The sequence below is a fragment of the Lolium perenne genome, chromosome 6 (genome assembly GCF_019359855.2).
Source record: "Lolium perenne isolate Kyuss_39 chromosome 6, Kyuss_2.0, whole genome shotgun sequence".
Lineage (NCBI taxonomy): Eukaryota > Viridiplantae > Streptophyta > Magnoliopsida > Poales > Poaceae > Lolium > Lolium perenne.
The window spans coordinates 170,810,727-170,817,026 of record NC_067249.2 but is presented as its reverse complement, the minus strand read 5'-3'; the positions used below and the strand labels follow the sequence as shown (position 1 = coordinate 170,817,026).

The 6,300-nt window shown below is 43.2% G+C and overlaps 1 long non-coding RNA gene across 2 annotated transcripts; it reads left to right on the top strand.

Moving 5' to 3' along the window:
• Positions 1–2,365: 2,365 nt before the first annotated feature.
• LOC139832090 (uncharacterized) lies at positions 2,366–6,137 on the top strand. 2 transcript variants are annotated; one of them, XR_011746643.1, is made up of 3 exons: positions 2,366–2,508; positions 2,609–2,680; positions 5,665–6,137. It is a non-coding gene; the product is annotated as an uncharacterized lncRNA (long non-coding RNA). The 2 variants fall into 2 exon arrangements; XR_011746644.1 differs by lacking the exon at positions 5,665–6,137 and adding an exon at positions 2,934–4,068.
• The last annotated feature ends 163 nt before the right edge of the window (positions 6,138–6,300 follow it).

The window sequence follows — 6,300 nt, the reverse complement described above, 5'->3', positions numbered from 1 at the left end:
ACTTGCAGGTAAGATCATAAAACAATGAATATCATCATGAAACAATAACATGTTCAGATCTGAGATCATGGCACTCGGGCCCTAGTGACAAGCATTAAGCATAACAAGTTGCAACAATATCATAAAAGTACCAATTACGGACACTAGGCACTATGCCCTAACAATCTTATGCTATTACATGACCAATCTCATCAAATCCATACCATCCCCTTCAGCCTACAGCGGGGGAATTACTCACACATAGATGGGGGAAACATGGCTGGTCGATGGAGAGGCGTCGGTGGTGATGATGGCGATGATCTCCTCCAATTCCCCGTCCCGGCAGAGTGCTAGAACGGAGTTTCTGGTCCAGAGCCGGAGTTTCGCGATGGCGGCGGTGTTCTGGATGGCTTCTGGCGATTTCGTCTAACCCCTCTGCGTTTTTAGGTCGAAGCCCTTAAGTAGTCCAGAGGGGGGCACCTGGGGCTGCCCGAGGCGTCGCCACCATAGGGCGGCGCGGCCCAGGGGCCCACCGCGCCGCCTTATGGGGTTGGCGCCTCGTGGCCCCCCTCCTTCTGGTCTTCTGGCTCCGTCCCTCTTCTATGAAAATAGGCCCATTGGAATTAATCCCGGGGATTTTCCTGAAAGTTGAGTTTCTGCACAAAAACGAGACACCATGGCAATTCTGCTGAAAACAGCGTTAGTCCGTGTTAGTTGTATCCAAAATAGACAAATTAGAGGCAAAACAATAGCAAAAGTGTTCGGGAAAGTAGATACGTTTTGGACGTATCAGTGGACATGGGGTGAGAAGAGAAGAGGCAAGTGGGTGGGTGGGCTAGATGTTTTAATTAACCTTTCCTCCACTGACGCGCGGGCTAAGAGGAGTGATTTGCTTCATCCGGACTCCCCAAATCAGCCCCGCAACCTGGGAGGCTACTGCGATAACCGGACGAAATAGGGCAAATCCGTCTAAAAACGCTCTGTTGAGGGTCTTGCTGAGAAATTTTTGTTAATGCGATTAAAAAACACGTCCTAGGATGCTTGTGAAGATGCTCCCACATGCCAACTTTCACATTCCTTCTATAAATGTTCCTACACTACTCGGCCAACCAGGGCACCTCACGGGGGCAAATCCATCTGGGTCGTTCGTCTGCCGCTGCACAGTCTTTCTGATTCACCTTGTCCGTTCGATCAGTTAATATTTTTCTCACTCGCGCCTTCTTTGGATGGGTCACTGATGACTGGACCCGAGCGCGTGTGCGGCCACCCGCGAGAGGCAGCGTGGGTGCTTGTTTGCGTACCTTTCATCGTCGTCATTTTCCTACGCGCGTGAGGTGAAAACCTAGATCGAGAAATGGCGTCCCCCACCTCCGCTCCCATCCCCCAATCATTCACCTCCTTCCTCCTCCCCCAACCCGCGCCGCCTCCTCTCCTCCTCCCAAGCAGGACGCAGCCGACGTGAGCAAGGAGGGAACTCGGGCGCCGCCGGAGAGCGGCCGCGGGGTGCTGCTGCGTGGAGCGCCAGTCACCGCCTCTCCTCCATGCCAAGCAGGATGCAACCGCATCGGGCGGGAGGCGATGGTCACCGCCGGTCGCGGGCGTCGCCGTGCGATGAGGAGGTGGGCGGCTCCTCCACACCAACGAAAGGGGGAAACCGAGCGGTGGCGGCGGCTGGCGGCGCTCGCCCTCGATTTCGTCCGAGCGTCCAGCGACGGCGGAAGGGAGCAAAAGAGGCGCGCTGGCAGAAGGCAGTAATCGAGCGGCGGCGGCGGCTAGACCGCGCGCGCCCTCGATTTCTTCCTCGGCACTCCTGGAGTGGAGATGCTCTCTTCCATAGTCGGTCGCCTCGCTGAGCCTAGCTGCACACCCTCGGTCGACTCCCGGTGTCGCGCGCTTGTCCGCCGCGCCCCATGCCTGCTCAAGCCTCCAGGTATCCATTCCCTTCTTCTAGGCTTCAATCTCACGGGGCAGCCAACCAGATCGATTGGAGCAGCGACCCGATTGATTGGAGCAGCCACCGGAACGATTTTTTAGTTTTGATGGTGCCACAGCCGAAGCAATCAGCCGACATGCTGATCTGTTACTGAAAAAAATGACTTGGGTAGTATGGTGTGTTTTTCAGGCTGCGGTGGTGCTCCATGCGGTTTCGTGTCAGGCCATTCAGGCCTAGCCGAATATGGAGATGAAAACAATTGCTCCAATTGATGTCTGAAACAGATTTTTTAAATACCTTACTCCAAGGCACAAATTTCTATCGATGTAGTCTGTATTTGAGACACTCATTTACACACAAGTTCAGTGTCTGATTGCTCTAAAATAATCATGCTATCTGTTTACTATATACTAATACAATGATCTACATTATATTTGCAGCCTTGATGTTGATGAAGTTAAAAAGATAATTTATATTGATGTGAGAGTTCTCAGACGAGGAGGAAAAAACAGTTCCCTATTGCTGCTCTGTTGATGTTTTTCAGAAGGTTGGTCTTGTTCTTGGACCTGATTTTGTATGCTGCTTGGTGCTTCCAGGTGAGATGTGCTTCTACATTTATAATAGTTGGTGAGTTTTTTTTTGTGATATTATGTGCTGACAGTCATGCCATTTGTGAATTTGCATGTGAGGCTGAAGTTGGAGAGGATGCAGTTATAAATGGATAAAAATAGGGCACATGGCTTTTATCCAGCATTCAACAACCTCCAGGTAATGTTCTACTTTAACTTGCTGCATTTGGGGCACTAATAGCTGCAGTTGCTGATTATAAGTATGCTCGATCAATATGCACCCAGTTTGGGCAGAAGTCATGGTGTTAATGTCCTAAGAAATAACCGAATTATACTTTGTTTCGTTGTCCCTTTCTTTTTTCTTTTGATAGAGCACGTCATTGCATTTGAACACTTTAAGCCATTGAGAATTCAGTAGAGTTGATACTAGGTGCAAATGGTGTCTATTTTAGTCCTATAAAAAAGGCAACGATTGGATGGGCTTTGAGAACAGAGGCGAGGCTAGATGGAGCTTTGAGGGCCTCCAGTTTGATTATGGCTTGCCATATCTATTTCTCTACAGCAAGTACCACTTATATGTAATTTTTTTATCGTTGCGCATATCGGTGCTTTCCTTTTCTCTATTTCCAATAATTAAGGTATTGGCAGCAGCTGCTATTTTTTTTGGTATGCATTGAACCTTAGGGGGGAAAGTCTAACGAGTGTGTTCTGGTTAGTAGTTTCAAGCTTGCAACTGTACTTTTTATTCCGAATTTTGTGAGATTGATTGCCTGCCAAATCTTATTACGACATTCAGTTTGTCCATAAAGATTTCATTACAACATCCATCAACCATTCTAAAACCATGAGGGAGGATGCACCATTTCTCCTTATTTTGATATGTTGACACTTTTCAATCACCTTGATGCTTCAGTAGTAATCTGACAATGTCTTCGGTAGCACCGTAGCGGTCTGCACTTTCTTGACAGAATTGATTTTTATTAACGGGGCCAGTTGATGATGGCATCGTGCCACTTGAACATTGTTAAATCCTTACAACAAATAATAATTCTCCTACTGATTTCCTGATTGTACTTCTTTCCTACGAATTCTAGAAGATTGTTGCGAATTGGTTGTGAAAGCTAAACTGCTAGGTCATCGACTCATCCTATATTTGAACTACTGAAACTGAATTTCCCTCATTGGTTTATATTGATTTTTTTAGTAAATAGGAGCAAATTCTATAACTTGAATGCAAATATCAATGTTCAGCCAATAATCTAGAGTTTGATGTATCATTTAATTTTCAAAGTTAACTTTTGACTTATATAGCAGAGATTGGGATGACGACGATGATCAACCCAACTCTGATTTAGTTTAGCCCTTAAATCTGCTTGGAAAGAATATATATGTGCTCCCTTTTATTAGTCATTAATTATATGGAGTTGTTAGCTATTGGTGCTCCCAATATATTAAGAGAGGAGCAATATTAGTGCCCCTTGTGAAATGAGTAGATTTGTATTCATGTTTACCTTTGCCAGCTTCCAGCTTCAGTATATTTGTTCCTACAGCCAAGTAAGATGATTTGTTTATCCCTTAAATAGTTTTGTAGAGAATATATGTGTCAACTATTAGTGCTGCTAATTAAGTAAATTTGTATTTATGCTTACCTTCGGCAGATTCAGTATATTTGTTTCTGTGACCAAGGAAGATGGTTTGTTTTAGGATGTTTTACCATTCTTCTCGCTTAGTAGTTTACTGTGGTTCTCTGTACTATTAAGAGAATTGTAGTGACGTGCTTATGATATGATAAGATTAGTATTTATGTTTATCTTTGGCAGATCCAATATTTATGTTGATTTTTTCATGTTTTGCGGACATGAGAGCTTCTTGGCCAGAGTATTCAGTCTGGAGCGCATGTTGCGTCAGGATTTGAGCTGGGTTCGTGTGCAGCTATAAGACTAAAGTAGAACCAATATTTTATCCGTGCTACTCTCGCTGACATTAGCTTGGTGGTTTTCTATGTCCCACTTGGTGTTAGCTTTCTTAATGCCCTAATGTTTCCATAGATGAAAGCTAGGACTAAAATTGACGCCCGTCCTATGTTCGCCCGTGCTATTGCTTCTAGGAGATTTGTATCTTCTCTAATGCCATGTTTCTGCAGTTCCGTCTGCATTTAAGCCCCGCTACTGATCCATGGTAATCCTACAGTAAATCTGCATCGCTTCTTTTGCCTCTGCAACATACAACTCTCCATGTGATATGTGGCTATAGTTTAGATCACCAGGAAATTCTCCATTCGTAGCACCTCTTCATAAATTGTACTACGACGACAGGGGCAAGAGCTCAACCACTCGCTGCATGATTACGGTCTTAAGAAGCTTTTGGGTTTCTCTTCTTATATTCAACAACTCTAGGATAATAAGAAGCTTGTTTATAGATCGGCGCCCAACCAATTTAAGACAACAAAAATAAATGTTTGCATATAGCGTTAGACCAACTTCCAAAAATAAAGATTTAAAAGCAGCAAAACTTTCCATAGAGATTATATGGTGGGGTATGCAATCCCATGCTATGCGATGACTCAGGTTGGATGTGAAGTAGAGAAGAGGGAGATTCAAGGAGAGGCGTATTTAGGATCAAGTGGAGCAGAGATTCTGACCTTGTCACTGTTTTCAAGATCGTAGCTTGAAAATGGGATTAAATAGTAGCTGTAAGTAACCATTTTTTTGCGATAGATCTGTAGGATGATATATCTCTCTCTTTCTCTCTCTTTGGTATGGTGAATAATTAAAGGTAAATTTTGATAAGTTTGTGCACAGTGTATAGCCTTAGTTAGTCATATAGGGTTCAGATGTGCACCAAGGTCATTTCCCTTTCCCATTACATAATTACCGTAGGTGTTCTGCTAATTATACCAATAGTTGGAGACAATAATTGAGGGTTAGTCTACTTTGTATGCCTTTTATCAGAAAGAAATCATGGCATAACTTGGGACTTAATATGCATCTTGAAAATCACTATATCATCTCTTTTCTTGATATGTTCCATATAGTGTTCCTAAATTCTGTGCTGCCTGCTCAAGAAATTAGTCGCGTTCTTCTCCTCCTTGCGATATGGTCATATTCTTCTATTTTTCATTTACAGAACCTAAACTAGATGTTTTCACTTGTTGCTCGCTCAAGAAATTTGTTACTCAAACAGGTGGTCCAGGTGTTTGAGCAGGCTGATGAATCTGGAGCGAAACGATGTCAAGATGTTTTCATTTTTGCAGCATCGAGTTATGCTCTCTTGATATCAAACCAAAGTACACATGTGAATGGTTTTCACCTAGAACCCATTTCTTCACCTAGAACCCATTTCCACTGATATCAAGTAAGTCAAGTTGAAAGAAACGTAGTCTAGAGTAAAATAGTTAGGCAAGTTGAAAATAGAATTTATTAAATTCTTAAGTTTTGTTGTGGCCAATTTCTTGATTCTCATAATCTCCTTTTGTGGATTAATGGTTTTGGTTTAGATAGAAGAGCTCAGAAGGTTTATTAACTTTTTCCTAATAATATACATTGGTTTTTCAGAAATAACAATCGTGCAATTATATTTTTATGATGGTACTCCATTTTGTAATTACGATATCAGGTGTGAAATTGATAACCTTTAAGGGAGCAAGCTTCTTTTGCAAGCACTTTTTGATTTTGATGTTTTTCCTGGATGCAGGTTGTACTCACCATAGTCTATCAGCAACTCCCTTTATCCCCTCTCTTTATTTCTGTATTGTTAAATTAATCTCGATTAGGCATGTTAGCTGTTATCTAAATGTTGATTTTGATATTATGCGGCTTG